This window comes from Phyllobates terribilis, unplaced genomic scaffold (assembly GCF_046119375.1).
Source record: "Phyllobates terribilis strain yellow unplaced genomic scaffold, ASM4611937v1 Scaffold_2__4_contigs__length_985480577, whole genome shotgun sequence".
Lineage (NCBI taxonomy): Eukaryota > Metazoa > Chordata > Amphibia > Anura > Dendrobatidae > Phyllobates > Phyllobates terribilis.
Window position 1 is genome coordinate 462,632,704 of NW_027362762.1, and position 26,412 is coordinate 462,659,115.

Genomic DNA, 26,412 nt, shown 5'->3' on the forward strand with positions numbered 1-26,412 from the left:
AGAAACACCAGCCCTCAGCCGCCCCAGAAATGGCGCATCCGTAGGATGCGCCAATTCTGGCACTTAGCCTCGCTCTTCCACGCTGCCCTGGTGCGGTGGCAGGGGGTAATAGGGTTGGGGTTGATGTCAGCTTATAATGCCAGCTGACATCAAGCCCAGGTTAGTAATGGAGAGGCGTCTATAAGACACCCCCATTACTAACCCCATAGTCAAAGTAAAAAAAAAAACACAAACACCCAGAATAAAGTCCTTTAATTGAAATAAAGACACAATTCTTTATTGTTCTAAATTAAACCATACTTACCATCACGCCCATTCCAGCTGAAGCCAACGATCTCCTGCAATAAAAGAAAAATAATAAAGCAACCTCATCCTTACCTTTCCATGGTTCCCAGGACAGCTCCAGCTCTGCTACATCGAGATGACAGGCTGGACCACAGCAGAACGCTGCCATCCAGCTTGCCATGCCGCACACACTGAGAAGCGCAGGCATGCTTGCGCTCCTCAGTGTCTGACTGTGACAGCATCCAGATGAGCCGACAATGAACTCGGCTCACCTCATGTACGTCACTGACAGCGTGGGAAAATTCTCCTGCACTCAGCGCTTCAGCGTGAGAATTTTCCCACGCTGTCAGTGACGTGCATGAGGTGAGCCGAGTTCATTGGACATGACCTCGGCTCATCTGGATGCCGTCACAGCCAGACACTGAGTAGCGCATGCATGCCTGCGCTTCTCAGTGTCTGCGGGATGACAGGCTGGATGGCAGCGTTCTGCTGCGGTCCAGCCTGTCATCTCGATGTAGCAGAGCTGAAGCTGTCGTGGGAGCCATGGAAAGGTAAGGATGATGTTGCTTTATTATTTTACTTTTATTGCAGGAGATCATTGGCTTCAGCTGGAATGGGCGTGGCGGTAAGTATGGTTTAATTTAGAACAATAAAGAATTGTGTGTTTATTTCAATTAAAGGACTTTTTTTCTGGGTGTTTGTGTTTTTTTTAAATACTTTACTAGAAATTCATGGTGGTCATGTCTAATATTGGCGTGACCCCATGAATTTCGGGCTTAGGGCCAGCTGATAATGCCAAGCTGGCCTTAACCCCTTTATTACCCAGTGAGCCACCGCACAGAGAATTTTCCCACGCTGTCAGTGACGTGCATGAGGTGAGCTCATTCATGTCGAATGATCTCAGCTCACCTCATGCACGTCACTGACAGTGTGGGAGAATTCTCACGCTGAAGTGCTGAGTGCAGGAGAATTCTCCCACGCTGTCAGTGACGTGCATGAGGTGCGCCAAGTTCATTGGACATGAACTCGTCTCATCTTTATGCCGTCACAGCCAGCCAGACACTGCAGAGCGCAAGCATGCCTGCGCTTCTCAGTGTCTGCGGGATGACAGGCTGGATGGCAGCGTTCTGCTGCGGTCCAGCCTGTTATCTCGATGTAGCAGAGCTGAAGCTGTCGTGGGAACCATGGAAAGGTAAGGATGAGGTTGCTTTATTATTTTTCTTTTATTGCAGGAGATCGTTGGCTTCAGCTGGAATGGGCGTGACGGTAAGTATGGTTTAATTTAGAACAATAAAGGAATGTGTCTTTATTTCAATTAAAGGACTTTATTCTGGGTGTTTGTGTTTTCTTTTAACTTTGACTATGGGGTTAGTAATGGGGGTGTCTTATAGACGCCTCTCCATTACTAACCTGGGCTTGATGTCAGCTGGCATTATAAGCTGACATCAACCCCAACCCTATTACCCCCTGCCACCGCACCAGGGCAGCGTGGAAGAGCGAGGCTAAGTGCCAGAATTGACGCATCCTATGGATGCGCCATTTCTGGGGCGGCTGACGGCTGGTGTTTCTAGCCTGGGAGGGGGCCAATATTCATGGTTCCCTTCCTGGGCTATTAATATCAGCCCCCAGCTGTCTGCCTAGCCTTTGCTAGCTATTAAATTAGGGGGGACCCCACGTCATTTTTTTGGGGGGTCCCCCATTTTAATAGCTAGTAAAGGCTAGGTATTCAGCTGGGGGCTGATATTAGTAGTCTGGGAAGCTCCGTGGGTATTACCCCCTTCCCAGGCTTCAAACATCTGCCCCAGCTGTCTGCTTAACCTCCGCTAGAGACTAAAATTACGGGGAACCCCACGCCAATTTTTTTTAATAATAAATCCTTTATTTTAATACTAAATGACAAGTACAGTAACCAACACTGTCACTGTACTTATTATATATGTGACTGACATGTTTCTATCTATCTAATCTATGTGTGAAGCTCTATTCTGTCTGTTATAAATTGTCGGGTACAGATGCTGAATTGCCGGCCGGCTCTTTTAAAGAGACGGTGCATGAAAACACTATTATTTTTTTTAATAAATCCTTTGCAGTAAATGACAAGTACAGTAAGCAACACTGTCACAGTACTTCATATATATGTGACTGACATGTTTCTATCTATCTAATCTATGTGTGAAGCTCTATTCTGTCTGTTATAAATTGTCGGGTACCGCTGCTGAATTGCCGGCCGGCTTTTTTAAAGAGACGGTGCACGAAAACACTATTATATTTTTTAATAAATCCTTTACACTAAATGACAAGTACAGTAAGCAACACTGTCACTGTACTTCGTATATATGTGGCTGACATGTTTCTATCTATCTAATCTATGTGTGATTCTCTATTCCTTCTATTCTAAATTGTCGGGTACAGATGCTGAATTGCCGGCCGGCTTTTTTAAAGAGACGGTGCATGAAAACACTATTATTTTTTTTGATAAATTCTTTACACTAAATGACAAGTACATTAAGCAACACTGTCACTGTACTTATTATATATGTGACTGACATGTTTCTATCTATCTAATCTATGTGTGATGCTCTATTCTTTCTGTTCTAAATTGTCGGGTACCGGTGTATGCCGCTGCTGAATTGCCGGCTTTTCATGTTTCACTGTGAGCACTGTTCCCATCGATTTGGGCAATCACTGTAATGCCACAACCACCATGGCTGTGGCATTACAGTGAGTGGCAGACAATCCCTGCATGATTGGTGCTCTAAATAGCGCTAGACATGCAGGACACGCTTTTGGTGCACGAACAGTTATCGAACATAACCTCGAACAGCCGAATTTTTTGCAAATCGTTCGGGTTCGTCGAACAACTCGAACACCGCCCAAAACAGCTCGAATTTGAGATTGGCGAACAGTTCTAGTCGAACACCGCTCATCTCTACTCATATTTACTTATTAGCAAAAAATGTGTGTGCAGAAATACGTATGTTCAAATTGTCATATCTCAACCACCCATGAAGAGCTTTTGGATGCTCTTCATTTTTATGATATTTAGTTTAATTCATTTTAGTAAATAGTGTCATTAAATAAGTTAGTTTTATATGGTAGACAGTTTTACATGAAATCAAAGTAGTCAAGGGACTTACAGACCTATACTGTATATATTGTATTGTTATATAAAGAAAATAGGTGAGAGAAAGGAAGGGTTAAACTGGTCTTCCATTGGTGCACCAAAGAAATTACTTGGGTCCCATCCTACATCTATACAAAAAATGTGCATGTTAAGTCTGCTACAATCATTGTGCATACTGTATATGTTATCAAGAATGTCAAATAGATTTTGGTGAAACAATCTTAACCATAATGAACCAAGCCGAACTGTTGCATCAGTGCTCATGAACCTGTAAGTGAATGTATTTTTTAGATTTTGTGTGTGAAGCTACCCCTTTTCAAAAGAATTAAAGGATGGTTTATCACCTTATGGGCTTGATCACACTAGCGTATTACACAGCCGAGTGCCATTCAATGTTTTATTGGATAACACTCGGCCCAATGTTATTGTATAGGGCAGTGCAGTCCTGCGATTTTTTTTCTCATGCCAACTCGATATGAGAAAATAATCGTAGGATGCTGCAGGTGCATGCGATGATTAGATCACATGCACCCATACAATAGATCTATAGATGCGTGTGAAACATCAGACTGCACTTGGATGTCATCTAAGTGCAGTCCAATTACCAAGGACACTGAAAATGGAGAAGATGGAGAAATGAAGCTCCCCATTTACCCAACACCTGTGCTGTGATTCTCTCTTGCGAGAGAATTGGATCACACTAAGATGATGCTCTGCTCAAACTCTGACAGAGTTTAACCCCTTTACCCCCCGAGGGTGGTTTGCACGTTAATGACCGGGCCAATTTTTACAATTCTGACCATTGTCACTTTATGAGGTAATTACTCTGGAATGCTTCAGCAAATCCTGCTGATTCTGAGAATGTTTTTTCATGACATATTGTACTTCATCATAGTGGTAAAATTTCTTCGATATCACTTGCGTTTATTTGTGGAAAAAAATGGAAATTTGGCGAAAATTTTGAAAATTTTGAAACTTTCAAAATTTTATTTTTTATGCCCTTAAATCAGAGAGATACAGTACAGACCAAAAGTTTGGACACACCTTCTCATTTAAAGATTTTTCTGTATTTTCATGACTTTGAAAATTGTACATTCACACTGAAGGCATCAAAACTATGAATTAACACTAGTGTTGAGCGATATCTTCCGATATCAGGAAATATTGGATCGGATTGGATCAGGCCGATACCCAAAAAGTATCGGATATCGCCGATTCCGATACCGGAAACCAATGCAAGTCAATGGCACACAAATATCGGAATGAAAATAAATCCTTTCTTTCCTTGTAGGTTAATTCTACATGAAGGAAAACAACTAACAATAATGTAGAATGTATTGGGGGAGGCGGTTGCCCAAATCGATGGGAACAGTGCTCACAGTGAAACATGAAAAGCCGGCAATTCAGCAGCTGCATACACCGGTACCCGACAATTTATAACAGAAAGAATAGAGGTTCACACATAGATTAGATAGATAGAAACATGTCAGTCACATATATATGAAGTACAGTGACAGTGTTGCTTACTGTACTTGTCATTTAGTGTAAAGGATTTATTTAAAAAAATATTAGTGTTTTCATGCACCGTCTCTTTAAAAATGCCGGCCGGCAATTCAGCATCTGTACCTGACAATTTATAACAGAAATAATAGAGCATCACACATAGATTAGATAGATAGAAACATGTCAGTCACATATATAAGAAGTACAGTGATAGTGTTCATTACTGCACTTGTCATTTAGTGTTAAAATAAAGGATTTATTAAAAAAAAAAAAAATTGGCGTGGGGTTCCCCCTAATTTTAGTCTCTAGCGGAGGTTAAGCAGACGGCTGGGGCAGATGTTTGAAGCCTGGGAAGGGGGTAATACCCACGGAGCTTCCCAGGCTACTAATATCAGCCCCCAGCTGAATACCTAGCCTTTACTAGCTATTAAAATGGGGGACCCCCCCAAAAAAATGACGTGGGGTCCTCCCTATTTTAATAGCTAGCAAAGGCTAGGCAGACAGCTGGGGGCTGATATTAATAGCCCAGGAAGGGTGCCATGAATATTGGCCCCCTCCCAGGCTAGAAACACCAGCCGTCAGACGCCCCAGAAATGGCGCATCCATAGGATGCGCCAATTCTGGCACTTAGCCTCGCTCTTCCCACTGCCCTGTATTGGTGGCAGTGGGGTAATGGGGTTGGGGTTGATGTCAGCTTATAATGCCAGCTGACATCAAGCCCAGGTTAGTAATGGAGAGGCGTCTATAAGACACCCCCATTACTAACCCCATAGTCAAAGTTAAAAAAAACACAAACACCCAGGATAAAATCCTTTAATTGAAATAAACACACAATTCTTTATTGTTCTAAATTAAACCATTCTTACCGTCACACCCATTCCAGCTGAAGCCAACGATCTCCTGCAATAAAAATAAAATAATAAAGCAACATCATCCTTACCTTCCCATGGTTCCCAGGACAGCTTCAGCTCTGCTACATCGAGATGACAGGCTGGACCGCAGCAGAAAGCTGCCATCCAGCCTGTCATCCCGCAGACACTGAAAAGCGCAGGCATGCTTGCGCTCCTCAGTGTCTGGCTGTGACGGCATCCAGATGAGCCGACAATGAACTCAGCTCACCTCATGCATGTCACTGACAGCGTGGGAGAATTCTCCTGCGCATGCGGTGAGCGTGAGAGACTCAGCTCATCGGGATGCCGTCACAGCCTGACACTGAGGAGCGCAAGCATGCCTGCGCTTCTCAGTGTCCGCGGGATGACAGGCTGGATGGCAGCGTTCTGCAGGTCCAGCCTGTCATCTCGATGTAGCAGAGCTGAAGCTGTCCTTGGAACCATGGAAAGGTAAGGATGATGTTGCTTTATTATTTTTCTTTTATTGCAGGAGATCGTTGGCTTCAGCTGGAATGGGCGTGATGGTAAGTATGGTTTAATTTAGAACAATAAAGAATTGTGTGTTTATTTCAATTAAAGGACTTTATTCTGGGTGTTGTGTTTTTTTTTAAATACTTTGCTAGAAATTAATGGCGGTCATGTCTAATATTGGCATGACCCCATGAATTTCGAGCTTAGGGCCAGCTGATAATGCCAAGCTGGCCCTAACCCCTTTATTACCCAGTGAGCCACCGCACCAGGGCCCTGGATGAGTTGGGTACAGCGCCAGAAGATGGCGCTTCTATGAACGCGCCATTTTCCGGGGTGGCTGCGGACTGCAATTTGCAGCGGGGGGGGCCCAGAAAGTTTGGGCCTCCCTGCGCTACGGATTCCAGCCCCCAGCTGCTGGACACAAAAATAGGGCGAAGCCCCACGTATTTTTTTTTTTTAATTATTTCATGAAATTCATTAAATAATTAAGAAAGAAAGGGCTTCCCTATATTGTTGTGTCCGGCCAGGTACAAATAGGCAGCTGGTGGTTGGGGGCAGCCCGTTCCTGCCTGCTGTACCTGGCTGGACACAAATATAGGGCGAAGCCCCACATCAATTTTTTTTTAATTATTTCATGAATTTCCTGAAATAATAAAAAAAAAATTGACGTGGTGCTTCGCCCTATATTTGTGTCCAGCCAGGTACAGCAGGCAGGAACGGGCTGCCCCCAACCACCAGCTGCCTATTTGTACCTGGTTGGACACAACAATATAGGGAAGCCCTTTTCTTCTTTATTATTTCATGAATTTCATGAAATAATTTAAAAAAAAAATACGTGGGGCTTCGCCCTATTTTTGTGTCCAGCCAGGTACAACTAGGCAGCTGGGGGATGGAATCTGCAGCGCAGGGAGGCCCAAGCTTTCTGGGCCCCCCCCCCAGCTGCAAATTGCAGTCCGCAGCCACCCCGGAAAATGGCGCGTTCTTAGAAGCTGGATGCTGTACCTGGCTGGCATACAAAAATATGGCAAAGCCCACGTCAAAATTTTTGGGAAAAATTAATTAAAAAATAAATAATAATTTAGGGACTGCATCTTTATTAACTCCTCAAATGTCATTTAATGTTAAAATAAAGGATTTATTTAAAAAAAATTGGCTTGGCATCCCCCATAATTTTAGTCTCTAGCGGAGGTTAAGCCGACGGCTGGGGCAGATGTTTGAAGCCTGGGAAGGGGGTAATACCCACGGAGCTTCCCAGACTACTAATATCAGCCCCCAGCTTAATACCTAGCCTTTACTAGCTATTAAAATGGGGGACCCCCCCAAAAAACGACGTGGGGTCCCCCCTATTTTAATAGCTAGCAAAGGCTAGGCAGACAGCTGGGGGCTGATATTAATAGCCCAGGAAGGGTACCATGAATATTGGCCCCCTCCCAGGCTAGAAACACCAGCCGTCAGCCGCCCCAGAAATGGCGCATCCATAGGATGCGCCAATTCGGGCACTTAGCCTCGCTCTTCCACGCTGCCCTGGTGCGGTGGCAGGGGGTAATAGGGTTGGGGTTCATGTCAGTGCCAGCTGCCATGAAGCCCAGGTTAGTAATGATGGGCATCTATAAGACACCCCCATTACTAATCTTCAAAGTGTTAAAAAGAAAAAAACACACTACACCCAGAAAAAAATAATTTATTTGAAATAAAACACACCATTTTATTTAATTCTTAGTTTACTAAACAAAAAATAGTTACCTGTCCACGTTCCTGTGCTGATCTCCCATGCACAGCTGTCACATCTGGAGATGGTGAAAGCTGTGCATGTCAGCTGTAAGCTCACACTGCCGGGAACACGTCCGCTCCCGGCAGCGGGAGCCACTGACTGAGGTCACCGGAGTGCATTCAGGCAGCGCAGCTCCGGAGACCTCCTTTACGGCACTGCTGTACCGTGGGAATTTCTCACGATACAGCAGGGCTGTAAAGGAGCTAACCGGAACAGCGCTGCCTGAACTCTGGCGAACCCGCTTATGCAGTGACGGGACTGCTTTACGGCCCCGTCATTCTAGCGGCGGCAGCGGTTCAGAGCGGTCACATTCTATGTGGCTGCTCTAAACAGGAGATCATCGTGGGACACTCGTGGACTACTACAGAGGGGTAAGGATAAGGTTGTGGTTTATTATTTTACATTTTATTACAGGAGATCGATGGCTTCGGGGAATTAGGTGTCTAGGTGAGTATAGGTGTATTTTTTTATTTTTTACTTTATTTTAGGTGGCGATCGGCGGGGACAGGTAATGTATGAACTAATTTATTGTAGGTAACCACTGGCCACCAATGAAATGTATTTAAAATTTATTGGGGACACAGTAGGTCAATTTAAATAGCAGGATCAGGCTCATGGGAACTACTGCTCCCATCGAGCTGATCCTGCTGGCACGAGTGGACGTGGGACAGACATAGGCCGATGGGAGCAGTAGTGTCACATCGGCCTATGTCTGCTTGCATGCACACACCCCCCAGACATCGCACAGACACCGCGCACACCCGCAGACATCGCACAGACACCGCGCACACACCCGCAGACATCGCATAGACACCGCACACACTCGCAGACATCGCACAGACACCGCACAAACCCGCAGACATCGTGCACACACTAATCATGACGGGCTGATGGTCTGGGAGGTGAGGCTGACCTGTGCGGCCGTGGGAAAGTTCATGTGAGTTCATGCAGTCAAGCATGAACTCACATGAACCCTCTGAGGGCACCGCGGCGACTTCAAATGAACAGCTGATCAGCATCACCTGATACCTCAGCTGTTCATTTGAAATAACCGGCGGGAAAGCGCAGCACAGAACGGGAAAGCCGGCGGTGAAGTCTTTTCACTGCTGGCTTCCCCGCCCGGGTCCTTCGCTCCCCGCTCCTTGGTGCTGTGCTCCCCGCCTGGTCCTAACTTATGATCGGGATGGGAGGTGGCGAGGGGAGCGGAGGATCGGGGTCAGAGGCTGCGGGGAAGCAGTATGGGGCTGTGAGATTGTTTAAAAGACGGCGGCTTTTTACCGCCCGCCGGCTTTTGAACAATCAGGAGAATTCTCTCACGCTGGGATGGCATTCTGATGACAGGCTGGATCGCAGCTCAGCGCTGCCATCCAGCTTGTCATCCTTCAGAGACACTGCAGAGCGCAGGCATTATGGTAACTTCCGATTCCGGTATTCGATATTGTAAAAGTATCAGAATTAAGTATCGGAATTCCTATACCGCGAATATCGGCCGATACCCGATATTTCAGTATCGGAATGCTCAACACTAATTAACACATGTGGAATTATATACTTAACAAAAAAGTGTGAAACAACTGAAAATATGTCTTATATTCTAGGTTCTTCAAAGTAGCCACCTTTTGCTTTGATGACTGCTTAGCACACTCTTGGCATTCTCTTGATGAGCTTCAAGAGGTAGTCACCGGAAATTGTTTTCACTTCACAGGTGTGCCCTGTCAGGTTTAATAAGTGGGATTTCATGCCTTATAAATGGGGTTGGGACCATCAGTTGTGTTGTGCAGTAGTCAGGTGGATACACAGCTTATAGTTCTACTGAATAGACTGTTAGAATTTGCATTATAGCAAGAAAAAAGCAGCTAAGTAAAGAAAAACGAGTTGCCATCATTACTTTAAGAAATGAAGGTCAGTCAGTCCGAAAAACTGGGCAAACTTTGAAAGTTTCCCCAAGTGTAGTTGCAAAAACCATCAAGCGCTACAAAGAAACTGGCTCACATGAGGACCGACCGAGGAAAGGAAGACCAAGAGTCACCTCTGCTTCTGAGGATAAGTTTATCTGAGTCACCAGCATCAGAAATCGCAGGTTAACAGCAGCTCAGATTAGAGACCAGGTCAATGCCACACAGAGTTCTAGCAGCAGACACATCACTTCAACAACTGTTAAGAGGAGACTTTGTGAAGCAGGCCTTCATGGTAAAATAGCTGCTAGGAAACCACTGCTAAGGACACGCAACAAGCAGAAGTGACTTGTTTGGGCTAAAGAACACAAGGAATGGACATTAGACCAGTGGAAATCTGTGCTTTGGTCTGATGAGTCCAAATTTGAGATGTTTGGTTCCAACCACCTTGTCTTTGTGCGACGCAAAAAAGGTGAACGGATGGACTCTACATGTGTGGTTCCCACTGTGAAGCATGGAGGAGGAGGTGTGATGGTGTGGGGGTGCTTTGCTGGTGACATTGTTGGGGATTTATTCAAAATTGATGGTATACTGAACCAGCATGGCTACCACAGCATCTTGCAGCGGCATGCTATCCCATCCGGTTTGCGTTTAGTTGGACCATCATTTATTTTTCAACAGGACAATGACCCCAAACACACCTCCAGGCTGTGTAAGGGCTATTTGACCAAGAAGTGGAGTGATGGGGTGCTACGCCAGATGACCTGGCTTCCACAGTCACCAGACCTGAACCCAATCGAGATGGTTTGGGGTGAGCTGGACCGCAGAGTGAAGGCAAAAGGACCAACAAGTGCTAAGCATTTCTGGGAACTCCTTCAAGATTGTTGGAAGACCATTTCCGGTGACTACCTCTTGAAGCTCATCAAGAGAATGCCAAGAGTGTGCAAAGCAGTCATCAAAGCAAAAGGTGGCTACTTTGAAGAACCTAGAATATAATACATATTTTCAGTTGTTTCACACTTTTTTGTTAAGTATATAATTCCACATGTGTTATTTCATAGTTTTGATGCCTTCAGTGTGAATGTACAATTTTCATAGTCATGAAAATACTGAAAAATCTTTAAATGAGAAGGTGTGTCCAAACTTTTGGTCTGTACTGTATGTCACACAAAATAGTTAATAAATAACATTTCCCACCAGTCTAAATTAGATCACCACAATTTTGGAACCAAAATTTTTTTTTATTAGGGAGCTATAAGGGTTAAAAGATGACCAGCGATTTCTAATTTTTCCAACAAAATTTACAAAACCATTTTTTTAGGGACCACATCGCATTTGAAGTTACTTTGAGGGCTCTTTATGACAGAAAATACCCAAAAGTGACATCATTCTAAAAACTGCACCCTCAATGTGCTCAAAACCACATTCAAAAACTTCATTAACCCTTCAGGTGCTTCACAGGAATTTTTGGAATGTGGAAGAGAAACATTAACATTTAACTTTTTTCACAAAAATGTTACCTCAGACCCAATTTTTTTTATTTTCGCAGGGGTAACAGGAAAAAATGGACCGCAAAATTTTTTGTGCAATTTCCCATGAGCACGCAGATACCCCATACGTGGAGAAAAAACACTGGGCACCCGGCACAGCTCGGAAGAGAAGGAGCGCCATTTGACTTTTTGAATGTAAAATTTGCTTGAATAATTATCGGACACCATGTTGCGTTTGGAGAGCCCCTGATGTGCCTAAACAGTGGAAACCCCCCACAAGTGACACCATTTTGGAAACTATACCCCTCAGGGAACTTATCTAGATATGTGGTGAGCACCTTGAACCCCCAGGTGCTTCACAGAAGTTTAGAACATTGAGCCATAAAAATAAAATTTTCACATTTTTCCCACAAAAATGTTATTCAGACCCCAATTATGCATTTTCATATGGGTAACAGGAGAAATTTCACCATGCAGCTTGTTGTGAAATTTCTTCTGAGTAAGCAGATACCCCATATGTGGGGGAAAACAACTGTTTGGGCGCACGACAGGGTTCGGAAGGGAAGGAGCGCCATTTGACTTTTTGAATGTAAAATTTACTTGAATACTTAGCGGATGTGCCCCTGATGTGCCTAAACAGTGGAAACCCCCCACAAGTGACACCATTTTGGAAATTAGACCCCTCAGGGAATTTATCTAGATGTGTGGTGAGCACCCAGAACCCCCAAGTGCTTTGCAGAAGTTTATAATATGGAGCCGTGAAAATAAAAAAATCAAACTTTTTCCACAAAAATAATGTTTTAGCCCCAATTTTTTTATTTTCACAAGGGTAAGAGGAGAAAATGGACCCCAAAAACTGTTGTGCAATTTCTCCTGAGTACGCCAACACCCCATATGTGGGGAAAATACAGTGTTCAGAAGGGAAGGAGCATTGTGTGACTTTTTGAACGAAAAATTGGCTGTAATTGAGGGCGGACGCCATGTCACGTTTGGAGAGCCCCTAATGTGCCTAAACAGTGGAAACCCCCTCCACAAGTGACCCCATTTTGGAAACTACACCCCTCAAGGATTTTATCAAGGGGTATAGTGAACATTTTGAATCCAGAGGTACGACACAGATTTGATAACATTAGGTCATCATATTGAATAAGTTGTCATTAGTCTTGAGCGCAAGTGCTCGCTACTTGAGTTTGCATCAGGTACACGGGTATGCACCATGTATCACGGGTGCTCGAGTGACATGCTCGAGTCCCCGCTTACATGTTTTATGGTTATTAGACACCCAAATAAAACCATGCAAGGATCGCTCGTGCATGGCAGGCAATCCCCGCAAGTTTTTTTTGGCCACGAAGCATATGGGGCAGAGACTCTAGCATGTCACTTGAGCACCCGCGATACTCAGTGCATACCCGAGCACCCGATGCAAACTCAAGTAGCGAGCACTTGTGCTCAACACTAGTCGCCATATCGTCATCTTTTTTGTTTTTTTTACTTTTGAAAAAAATCCCTAGCCCAACCTTAACCCTAACCCTACCCCAACCCTAACCCTAACACAACCCTAACCCTAGAGTTTATTTTTTACGCCGTTCCTCGTGTGGTATAAGTGATTAGACAACTTTATTCTTCGGGTCGGTGCGATTACAGTGATACCAGAATCACATCGGGTTTTTATGACTGACAGCTGTCACACACTAAAAGATGCATTTTTTTGCAAAATCTAGTTTTTGCATCGCCATATTTTGAGAGCTATAATTTTTCCATATTTTGGTCGATAGAGTCATATGATGGCTTGTTTTTTGCATGATGACTTGACGTTTTTATTGATGCCATTTTCAGACACTTGACATTATTTGATCGCTTTCTATTCCAATTTTTGGGAGGCAGAATAAACAAAAACCAGCTATTTCAGAATTTTTTTTATGGGTTTTTTTTTATGCTGTTCCGCGTGTGGTAAAATTTATAAGGCAGCGTTATTCTTAGGGTCAGTACATTTCCAGCGGCACCACATTTATATCGTTTTGGCGCTTTTACACTATAAAAGCTATTTTAGAGAAAAAAATATTTTTTTGCATCGCTTTATTCTGAGAGCTATAACTTTTTTATTTTTCGGCTGATGGAGCTGTATTGTGGCTTGTTTTTTGCGGGACAAGATGATGTTTTCAGTGGTACCATTTTTATGTATATTCGTCTTTTTGATCGCATGTTATTTCAATTTTTGTTTGGCAGTATGATGATAAAGCATTGTTTTTTGCTTTGTTTTTTTTGTTTTTTTTTTACCGTGTTCACTAAAGTGTTTAACTAGTGGGACAGTTTTATAGGTCAGGTCATTCCGGACGCTGCGATACCAAATATGTGTACTTTTATTCTTTTGTTTGTTTTTTTTTTCATAATATTTATTGATGGGTACATTATATTTTTATTTTTGGTGGATTTTTTTTTTTATTAATTTTTTTATATTTGTACAATTTTTTTTTTTTTTCATTTTTCAACACTTTGTGGACTTTTATTCTGTGTTCCACTCTGGGACTTTCACTTTTTATATTCTGATCGCTTGTATAGCACAGGAATGCAGCACCATTCCTGTGTTATACAGGCTGTCAGTACTGCACAGTGAGAAGATAGTTTGGTCATGCACTGCGCATGACCAAAGAATCTTCCTGCTGTCTGGTGACCCAGATGTTGCCATGACGACATCGGGTCATCATGGCAACATCCGGGAAGCCGCGGCAGACAGCGCTGGAGGCCAGAAGAGGAGGTGAGTATCCCGATCACCTCCCCTTGCCACCGCAATGCTGCGATAGACTTCGATCGAAGCATTGAGGGGGTTAATGTGCCGGGAGCGGTGTGGGACTGCTCCCTGCACATAGTATCGGGTGTCAGCTGTGACAATCAGCTGACACCCGGTGGCGATCGCACTGCACCGTTTGTGTGCGGGTGCGATTGCCGTATAACCTAATAATATGTCATTGGTCCAATCGGCCCAGGTCACCATGACATACTATTAGGTCATACATCAGAAAGGGGTTAATCCAAGTGACATTAGCACAATCAGCCCGATTCCCTCACGTGAGAGAATCTACGCAAGTGTGAGTGTACCCTAAATATTATTTAATGTAGATGTCCTTAATGATAGAGTGGCTCCTCACTCAAGACTGATAGAGTTAAAAACTGGAGAAAATTCAAGAATTTTTCTAATGAAAAGACAACAAGCTTGATGAATATACAGTATTACATAATACAACTAGACTGATGGCTTCATGGTTTCACAAAAGGCAACAGATTGACTTGTACAGTGGAAAACTGTACAAGTCATTCAACAGGGGATTTCACTTGCAGCAACTTCCTGATACTTGAAAAAATCTGCTAATGGTTGATGGTGTACTTGTAAGGGGGAAGACCGGGGTGTAAGTACTTTCAGAACAAAGGATCCGGAACTGCCGGGGCCGTGCCTCTGGTTACAGGGGGAAGACAGACTGCAAGCACAGGAGTCAGGTGACCGGGAAACTAGGGCCGTGTCCAGAGCGAGAGCTCAGGAGTCAGGTGACCGGGGAGCTGGGGGCGTGTCCAGGAAGAGGGAGAAAAAGGAGGTCTGCGTGGGAAAGCAGGCAGTTGACAGTTGGAGTCAAGCCCGACTAGAGGGATAAGAGAAGCAGAGTCCGTGGAGCCAAGCAAGTAAGGTGCAGTGTTATGGACTAGGGGCTCAGCGGGTCAAACTGGAGACTGCCCGCTGCCGCCAGAAGACGGAGCATTGTATAGGCGGGGAAGGCAGAAGAAAACAACACCGGCATCACCTGGCAACTGCCTTGTGGGGAACAAGAGTCAGCTAAGTGTAAAACTGCCGATTACAACCGTTTAGACTCTGCTACATCTAGCCAAACTGTGGATTGTTGGTTATAGCCTGTTATCTGCTACTTCCCTTGTTGTCCCCATATTTCCCCTGTTACTCCCTGCATGGACATTGACCCTGTTACAATAAATCCCCCCTGTTTATTAACCTTGTACTGGCTGCTCTGTGTTTCTGTGTCACTGCATCTAAAGTACCTATGTCGTATACTGGCACTTTTTAAAGCAACACCATCTTCAGTTTTCAACACTCTCTGTGCCACTATCTCAGCAGTGCAGCTCCACTCACAGTCCTGGTCATAGTCACTCTTATGGTCACCTCTCTTTGAAGCACTTTCCTGCATTAGCTGGTCTAGACACTTTGCACACACGTGCGACTTACCATTCCCAATGCCTAGACCTCTCTGTCATGGCACTCCTTTTCACACATCTACTACTGTTGTTACTTTCCCACCTCTTGGATGCGTCATTCCTTGAGCCTTACAAGTGGATGCAATCTTCATGTGCAGGACTAAGCCTTTATGCTCCCGCTCTGCTGTGGAATACCTTATATCTCTAAAGACAGTACTTCTTTAGGAGAGTGAGCTAGTCTTCTCCACCTGGTCTAAACAGCACCAAATGCAGTTCAGGCAAGTGCTCCTCTGTGGTCGGTCATAATAAACTGTAGGGTGGTGCACTATAATAGTGAATACTATTCATCCCTAGTTGATAGCGAACTAAGCTACAGGTGATTTTTTGCTGCACAGCTTCTTATTCTCTCCTTGCATGTGCTGTGTGCATGTGTCCCAAATGGTGGGAAAATTCTTCCTCTTATGCATTTGATATGACATTGCTGAATATACATTGTAAGCAACTCTTGAAGTCTTTCTTGAACAAAGTAACTTTTGAAGCACCGAGGTCCAGAAAAACATTTGCATGACACATCAGTGCACGCTATATGCAAAAACAAAAATCAGCAGTGAGTCAGGAATTTGAGGAGCATTCACACTTATCATGAATGAACGTTCATAGAATTGCTTGTTTCCCGATAACCATGCTGTATAAACAGGCTGCTGATCACTTGACCGATGAGCAAAATACTAATTCATCGAGTGAAATGATCTGGTTTGCAGAAAAGATCATTGTTCTTGGCTGCACATTGTCCTGTATAAACAAGACCTGCACTGCTAAAAGCATTGGCAGCCGATGCACACTGAACGATCTATTACAGATTGTTAAGTGTACATCTGAAGTGTGGCCAGCCTGTGTAAACAGGATATTGAATGTCTACCAACCAGTAATTGGTTACCGGTTAGCGGTCATGTGCACTGCGCAGTGTAAATAGACCCTCAGGCTCTAAAATCTTCAGAATTGTGAACGCTGGTCTGAATACAGGATGGAATAGAAAATCAGTACAAGATAATACTCCAATGTATTTTAAAAGTTATTTAATTTTTTATGTAGATTCATTCCATGCAAATTGGAAAATGGTGTTTAAAAGTGGACAATATATAAGTAACAATGTACCTAACTTTTCTTTTTTTTTACCCGAACAATAGAAGAAGAGCTACCAGGATGATGACTGTTCTACAAACAATGTCCTATGAGGAACGGTTAGAGGATTTGGGAATGTTTAGCTTGCAAAAGAAAAGACTGAGTGGAGACTTAATAGTTGTCTACAAATATCTCAATGGGCTGTAACACTGTAGAGGGATCAGCTTTGTTCTCATTCACACAAAAAAAGACTAGAAGCAATGGAATGAAACTGAATGGGAGATGATACATGTTAGATATTAGAAAAAACTTGTTTCACAGTGAGGGTGATTAATGAGTGGAACAGGCTGCCACGAGAGGTTGTGAGTTCTCCTACAATGGAAGTCTTCAAACAGAGGCTGGACAGACATCTGTCTGAGATGGTTTACTGAATCCTGCATTGAGCGGGGGGGTTGGAGCCGATGACCCTGGAGGTCCCTTCCAACTCTTAACATTCTCTGATTCTATGATTCTAATTTTTCTAAGTATGCAAAACAAATTGTTGGTTACAATGTAGTAATTTTGAAGGCAAAGAAAATTCTCATAATTTTATACATTTTCCATTTTTGTCCCAGCTTATTTAAATGCCAAAAAGCTTTTCACTTTTACCTATTTATTACATTGCATACAAAGGATTAGAAGATGGAATTATAACGATTTCATTTAGTATCACTGCACATCAGATGTCGAATGTGCCATAAGGATAGCTTTATTAAGGAAGGTGCCATTGTTTTGACAGCTTCATTTTGCTTTTCAGGTGCATCTTTCTTCGAAGCTGAGGCTGAATAAAGTCTTGATTATATACTATGTTTAGAGAATTTTTCCTTCATGATTAATGACCGTGATTTACGACACATTTAGGTTTCCTGAATCTGAGTACAATGTCGGATTCTACTATCCAATCATACCCACAGATGTTCTCATTGCAGAGGCCTGGAATTAATGCTCAGATTGATACGTGCGGTTAGCGATTACTAAACATTTCCATGTTGCTCAGATGATTCCAAACACAATTTGATGTTTTTTAAATGCTTTGTAAAATTTGCAGGACAAGCCATGAATATAGAATAAAATTACTAAGTGGGCCAAGCTGAATTGCAATTTTTAAAAGAATACCAATAGTGAGCGCCTTTAAAAAGCAGTGAATATTGTTTTTAAATCAATATCTCTATGTAATTGGAATGTGCTGGATGATTTCACAGTGAAAATAAAGGGGAGTAAGAGGCAATTTAAACAAAAGAATGTTGCTTCAGATAAGCTTGTAGGACAGATCCAGCGGTATGTAATAAACAGAGAATCAAGCCGCACTGTAATTTTTATTTACTGTTCCCAGGAGTTACAGAATGGATTTTTGTAAAAGATATTTAAAGATTAAGTTTAACCATTTACATTGAACATGTTTGTACCATTATAATGAGGAAAGCTGAAGTCATCTAAAACTGCTCTATTAAAAGTAATGCTTCTATGGCGTGATTGTTTTTAAGTAGGATTCCTTTGAAATTTGACAAAAATATTTCTTTCTGCCTCTGTTTGAAATCAGAGCCATATAAAGATACTGAAAAGATCCCAGTACATCTGTGGGAGACCTGTTATAACTCTGTACAAAAAAGGGCCATAAGATAGACAGTTGCATAGTGAACAATGTTAAAGATGTTGTCCGGTCTTATGCTACAAGTCTGCAGTCAATCTACCTGACTGCAGACTTGTGAATACTCACATCACACTCACTGTGAGGATTTTTCGATGCCAGCGACAGGATCGGGCAGTCATGTGACAACGATTTGCATACTTCTGGCCACATTCTGACTAGACATGTCCAGCCTCGATCAATGCACTTGCATTAAGTGAGGCCATGCACGTCTAGTCGGCATGTGACCGTATTTATGCAAATCGCATACTTGCGGTCATGTGCCTGGCTCCGGAGAATCCTCACAATGTATTCTTTGTGACATCTAGAAAATGCGTACATAGATCAAACAAACATAATTTATGCCATGGCCATCCAAAAATTTACCTTTTCTTTAAGTGACTAAGATTCAATAAACTGTACAATACCACTTAAGCTACTGCATATATAATAATGGCACAAGGAAGGCAAAGAGTACAACAGCAACAACTGTGTTTGCCTCTAAAGAATGTCGCTCAGACAGTTGGAAAACTCAAGCAAACTTTATTATTTGAGGCTTATAGACATGATAGTTACAACATCAATGAGTCACATAAACGTTATAATACACAAAACTTAAAGGTAACCTTATGTAGGTAAAATCAGAGCATGTTGGAGATGATAATGAGTATCCAAAACATGTGTCTGTCACAGGTAGCAGTTATTGGTGAAAGCAATAAATAATGTTATTATCGCACTGTGCCACACTCCTTTCCAGTCATTGGGGCAGCACGCAGCATGAAGCAGTCATGGCTGTTCACCAGTCATGTAACCTGTTCAGTTGATTTATGTCATGCTTAGCCTGTGAATGTGCTGAGTGAGATGTCAATCAACTGAAAAGTGGGCAGGATTGGAAAACAAACATGACTGTTTCATGCTGTGCCCTGTCTCAATGACTGGAAATGAGCATGGCACAGTGCGATTATAACATCGCTTTCTCCTTTCATCGATGTCTGCTACCTATGACACACACGTGACCTGGATGCTAATTATCACCTCCAACATGCTCTATTTTACTGACATAGGAAATCTGGACCTGACAGGTTCCCTTTAAATGGTGTTTAGTTGGAATAGTGCAACAGCAATGAGCTCTATATGTGTGCTTTCTCTTTTAGATAATATACAGTGTTCAAAAAGCAAAATGCTGGTTCTCAGGAATAATTCTTAAGGCATAGTTTCCATAGGCTTCACTCTCTTAAAGCACCACTCCAACATTTTTTTTATTGAAGTGCTGGAGTGGTGCTACTAATGTTCTCTGCACCTAGTATTATACTCCATCACCCACCGTCTTCTGCTCTTCCCGGCCCTGCTGGTTCCTCACCGCCATCTTGTGACTGTAACTTCTGACTGACTGTAAGTCAGAGGTAATGGACACACACTCTCAATGCAAGTCTAAGAGAGCCAGAACGAGGCTGACATACACTTGCAATGAAAAATGACCGCTGGCTCACTCCAGCAAATACTGGAGTCATCCGGCAGATCACAAACTGTTGGAGACTGACTGGAGTGGTGCGGATAAAAGCTAAAGATGGCTGATGGTAAATATAAGACTAAGTGCAAGGGCCTAAGTGCAAGGGACAATAGTAGCACCACTTCAGCGCTGCAAAAAAAAAATGCCAAAGTGGTGCTTTAAAATACCGGAAAATTCTGTTCTCCACCCACCTAGCCACTCAATCAGAAAGGCTCCAAAATCAATCATCCTAACTCATGGACTCATATAGCCTTTCTACCTGCTTGTTTGAGACTCCAATACAGTTTCTCTACCACCTCTGTAATCAGGCTTGCAGCGACTTGCTTAAATTGATGGCACAATAATTTGCTCCCTTAGGTACTATCTCTTTTGTAATAGAGTTACATCAGATTAAAAAGCACCCCTTAAGAACCCAATGCAATGGCGCTGAACTAGATTTCTGTTGCTTCATGTCACAATTAGGACCCTCCCTAATAGAGGGTCCATTAACAATGGCCCCCTGCAACATGGCATAAACCCCACCAACTAGAGAGGAAAGCACTACTTTGCCTAACATAACAAAGCACACAATGGCAATAACATACTTAAATAAAATAACACAGAAAATGCACATTGAACAGTGTTAGTTACACAATACGTCTGGCAAGGCAAAGAACAATTTGCGCAGCCTGACAAATAGACAAACAGAATTAACAGGACTAAATTTAGGCAAGACCATCAAATGCCATGGATACAAATTAAGAAGATGGCTGCAATCATTTACTCGTGGTTTCAAGCTGCACCTGTAATTTACAAGCTGTGAAGAGCCAAAAACAAAAATGCCAAAACATCAGCCGTGACATTTTTCAGTAATGCCATAATCATATCAACTACTATTATAACTCCGTATTTAGTTTGTATCAAAACATGTTAATTTATTTAAATGAGCTAGCATAACAGATAAAACAAACATCTCAGAGGACATGAGCTCCGAGCTTGAAAGATAAATGTGACATTGACAACAACTCTAGCATTTCATCACATTGTGAATTTGCAATATACCGTATATTACTATGTAAACATTTCTTCCTCGATTCGTCACTGCTCCCATTCCATGCCGTATGATATGTTTTGCAATATTCAGCTGTCTTATTACATAAAACCTTTTGTAATGACATTTAAAGCTGACCTTCATCGCTAGTGGTAGTGGTGAAGGTTACAGAAGGCAACTGAAAATGATGCTACCCACCACACTTTCCTATTAATGGATTTCTTTACTGTATAATCAAACTATGTATGTATGTATGTTTATATGTATGCTCTATTCTTAAATGTCTCCCATTAACCAACATTTTTTAAATACCAGACTACATCCTTCAGCTTTTATCGCCTTCAGTGCTCCATTACCGGAACGACTGTACTAGTTTATTTCTGAATCTTGAAGTGAAAGATTTACATTTTTCATGCATGATGAGGGACACCATTGCTGGAGAGACCATTATAAGCTGATTGTTAAACCTATTTGATGTTTCCAGGAATAATCATATTACGTATGGACACAAGGAACTTATCTGGTGCTGTGTGCATGAGCGGGTTACAAAAAAAAAAAAATCAGTGTTCCAAGGAATGTTTCGAAGCTTTATTAATTGAGTTTAATGGTAAGCTTATAAGTAGGTGGAAATCATTGCAGTGTATTTTTCATGTTCTGCTTCATGCACAGCCCCAAGAGCAATGTAAGATTTAAGTAACATTACTATCATCAACCTATTACAGCTGGTTATTCCAGTGCACAAAGAGATAGAGGGATTTACTGTAGATCACACGGCTAGTTTTCCCCTAGAGATACAAGGACAATTTGTTTAGTTCTCTCGTGTGCGATAGATCCTTAGGCATAAGAAGAGGCAGCAGGCAGAGAGACCACCGCATGACGGCTTTTCATTTCATTTCAGGCTAAAGAGTACAAAGACCATCCTGTTTGTTCTCCCAGTTTAGCAACACAAACATGGGGTCCATAGAAATGCAGGTACAATATCAGAAAACGAGATTTCCCTGCCCTGGGCTTTAGTGGTTTTCTTTGTCCTAGCATTGTGTTGCAATATATCTTTTTGACTTCTACAACCTAGGATAGATATCTCGCAATAGTATCTGGTCATGTGGATGACTGAGCTGCTCCCAGCTGCAACACTCACGCAGCAGATACAGCCGGATATATAGGGACACGGTTGTACATCCTTGACAATTGCTGAATGAGTTCATCTCTAATGCATACGCCTTGTCCTATTAAATATGACAAGACACAGTCCACACTTCAACCAGAAACTTCTTTAATATTTATTGCCATCTCCGATTCAAGTAATTTTATAGTATATATTAATGTCTACCGCCTCTGCTGGGAATCTGTTCTCTGAATCCATTACTTATAGTTTACAAGGTGCATTTAATATCTGTAGTATCTGACAGATAAGTAATAGACTCACAAGCAGGAAAAAACTAAAAGCAGTATAAACTTACAAAGTGCAAGCAAGAGAAAATACATTGTTGGATTATATATGTTTGTGGAACTAGTACGGCTGGAAAACCTTTAATATTTCTTGAAAGAATTCTGGTAAAAAAGAATAAATTGCAATTTTATCAAGCCGTCTAGCGTTCATTTTTATTTTGGTGAAGATGAACAAATTGACCCAATCGCTTGATAAATAGACGCAAATAAGAGAGATGAAAATAGTACAGAGAAGTGCGGGGAAAGATTGTGTGATTCTTACGTTTGCTGCAGTCAGTTTAAAGAAAAAAACTCCATAAAAAATATATTTCATACAAAGTGCAGCTTATGATAGAGGTGTAACTTCTAGCTCTCAGGTCCTAATGCAAATTCTGTAATACCACCCCACCAAGCAGGGGTGGACATACCATTGTTGCAAATGTTGCCCATGAGAGAAGAGGGCCCACTTCCATCTCCAAAGCAAGTAGAATTGTGCATTATAATGAAGGATTGGACTACAAAGGCATATATACTGTTCTTGCACAGGCGCCCCCTTCTGTCTGTGTCTGCACCTGCCACCTATAGTAAGTGCCATTTATCAATCTAATGTCTACTTATGCTTTTGTTCCCCCATAGGCACCAGGGACGAGATGTGGCTGCCACCTTCTGCAGAAATACTTCCGGAATGTACTAAATTTGCGCTCTCAGTACTTTCTGGTATAGAATTGTTTCTAAATTTTAGTAGCTAGTGGCTGTTATCTCCAGAACATAAATATCAAATTAAGAAATTAGATTAAATCCAATGAGAAAAGGGAAAAATAAATGGAAAAAATGGAAACAAAATAAAGCCATAAGGTATTTCAATAAGTGATGACGTTTTTAATTATTAAGATTACACATCAACAGCACAACAATGTAATTCTACAGATCGGTGCACAACAATTGTGGGGTATGAACCTGGACGTTCACATCTAATTGTGTGAATTGGGCTTATGTAGTACAGGTCACACAGATAATTTGACCATCGAATAGTGTGAACCTTCCAGGTTTAGTATAAAAAGAATACATAATTTTCACTCATGTTATTGGACTGGCTCTGTCAGATCACACAGATGTAATTTGCACATTGTTTCGAATGGAAAAAGCTGTTATGATAGATACATAGATAAGAAGATAATAAATTATCATGTAGAATTTTCTACAATGAATTACTTAGCATCCATTTACAAATATAATATTATACTTCTGCACGTTGAATATAAATAAAGGCTCATACTATTTGCAATCAGACAAACTGCATAATAACACATTCACTAATACTAATGTAGCATAAAAGGTTAGTGTGCACTTTATTTCCCTAACACATTAATAGACTTTTTCACTAGGATGACACAGATCTCTAAAATAATGTATTTATTTTTATTATGTCACCAAACTCTTTTACTGGAAAAAATGTCATTCACTGAAAAGGAAATAAATCCAAAAACATCACAGAAAAAACAGCCATACTGTTAGGCGTCAGGCGTTTGCTGGATTTGAAATGGGTCCAGAACCTTCTGTGGTCTCCTATTCCGGTCCAGCTGGGGCTGATGCTGCTCAGCATCATCGTCAGTCCCAACGCCTAGCTGGTCCACGAGATGTACAGGTTGTCTCTTGGGTCTTTGCTCCTAGCAACATGAAGGATAGGTTGCGGAGGGAGACAAGTCTGCTAAAACCTAAGTCCAGGATTCTCTGTACTGAGCATGCCCGTGACATGGCGGACCGTGATTGGTGGTTTGGGAGTCAGCTGATCCGGTGACCTGGCACTGCCTGATTGGTCGCGGGTGACGTCACCAATGGTGCGACGGTGGGCAGGGCTTAATCTTTAAAAAGCCCGCCCACAAACATGGCCGTGCGCTCTGATCTTTGAGCTGTGATGGTGTTGTGTGGACGCTTGGTCTCTTGGGCTCTACGTGTGCTTTAGTTTCTGCAGGCAGGTTTAGTGGAAATAGGCAGGCTTAGATGAAATAGGCAGGTAGCTTCATCTGACAGCCTGGCTCCGACAAAGGGGATGCCTTACACCCCAAGCAGTCGGCAGACATCTTATTCCCAGCACCATCTGTAAGCCACATGGAGAGATACTCCTCAGTCCGGTAGCACTCCGGCGTGAGTCACACACGTATTCTAGCGCCAACAGTGTAGTCCCTTTGCTGCAACAGGACTACAGATATATTACTTATCGCACATTTCTCATGCAGTTAACAGAGATAGTGCGAATCCCTATTCCCGTTCCGGTGTGCAGTAACACGGCGGGGATTGTTATTTAAGTTGGTTGTTTCCTTCTCACCCGGAAGGTGTTCGGCCACAGTCCACCAGGCTGCATCGCGGACCCCGGGTTCGGTTGCGTTCCATTATAATAAAGTTGTTTGCAACCGTCCCCTTAACACATACCTTACAATACCTGGGCAAAAGACTACAGCCGCAATTCCAATCATGACGATGTTATATAGTGCAGATGGTAAGATATTCCAATTCTTTACAATGTTACATTAAGGAACATTCTTCTGAAAATATTTTATAATTTTTAGATGCAATTTTTAGTTTTTCAGATTCATGAACCTCTGACCATCTTTGCTTCTGAAAGACTCTGCCTCTCTAACGTGTTCTTTTTATGCACAGTAATGTAGCTCAGTTGAAACTTAACCATCTAGATGTTTTTCACTAGTACCGCTTACTGTTCCAGCCTTTTGTTAACCCTATCCCCAACTGTTTTTTGAGATGTGTTGCTGCCATCAATTTCTAAATGAGGTAATTTCTTCAAATGAAATAGAAAAATGTTTAACTTTCACATTCTGATATGTGTTCTATGATCTGTTGTGAACAAAATATGACTGAGAGATTTCCAAATCATTGCATTCTTGTTTTCTTGACATTTTACACAACATCCAAACTTTTAGGGAATATGATAAAAGGTGGTGGTAGCACAGTTGCAAACAAACCTTTCACACACTTATCTATGAAGGGGGCTGATGGCTTAGTATTACACATACACACATTGTATAAAGTCACACAGATACGTGTAGTGCATCATGCCAGCTTAAAGCCTATTGCTTCCCAGCACTCTATAAGCGCACCCTACAAAGGAAAACTCCTCAATTCCTCACATCAACACTACAGGGCCAGGCCTTATATCATAGATCCCTGCTGCATTCTATATTATTGTGACCAGGTATGGTCGCTTTTATTCTTTGGTGAGAAAAGTCAATATACACAGCTGACTGTCTCATGTCCAGTCTTTCATCTTTACAGTCCTCTTCAGCACCTCTGGCACTTGCTATATCTTATGCAACATTATGACGTGTCATAAAAATTGTGGGACAGTTGAAGACCTAGGAGAAGTTTATGTTTAAATTTTTAACCTTTACCAGCTCTAAAATGAATCCTGCAAAAATTGAATAGTGAAAAATTCCATTCAGTTCAGCCAATTATCAATCAAATTAGTGGAAATTATAGAAAAAAAAAGTCAAGAGTAGTGTTGAGCCACCCCCGTAGTGTTCGAGTTCGGTTCGGTTCGTCGAACACCCGTGTGTTCGCCGAACTGTTCGTCGAACACCTCCGAACACCGTTAAAACCAATGGCAGGCAAACAAAAACACATAGAAACACATAGAAAACACCTTCAAAGGTGTCCAAAAGCTGACAAACTGCTCAGAAGACACAACTAACACATGGAAAAGTGACAAGTACATATAGTCATGCGAAAAGAAAAGAGGTGGAGGAGTAAAAGGAGGGGGAGACACAGATATAGGCATGTCATGCCCTTCTAAAATCCAAAAAGTGAGAAGCCGAGACGGCCAGTCCGCTCCTGCCCGTGCCACCTCCGTGTCGCCGGGTTTGTGCCAGAGCCGCGGTGAACCCTGACGGCCAGCCCCCCTCTCCCAATACTGGTGCCTGTCCGCTGGTGGGTCGAGAGAGCCCCCCTGTGGTGGAGGCAGCTCTAAGCTTTTTAATTTAAATTGTCCCTCTAATTTGAATGAATACACTTTAAATCCATT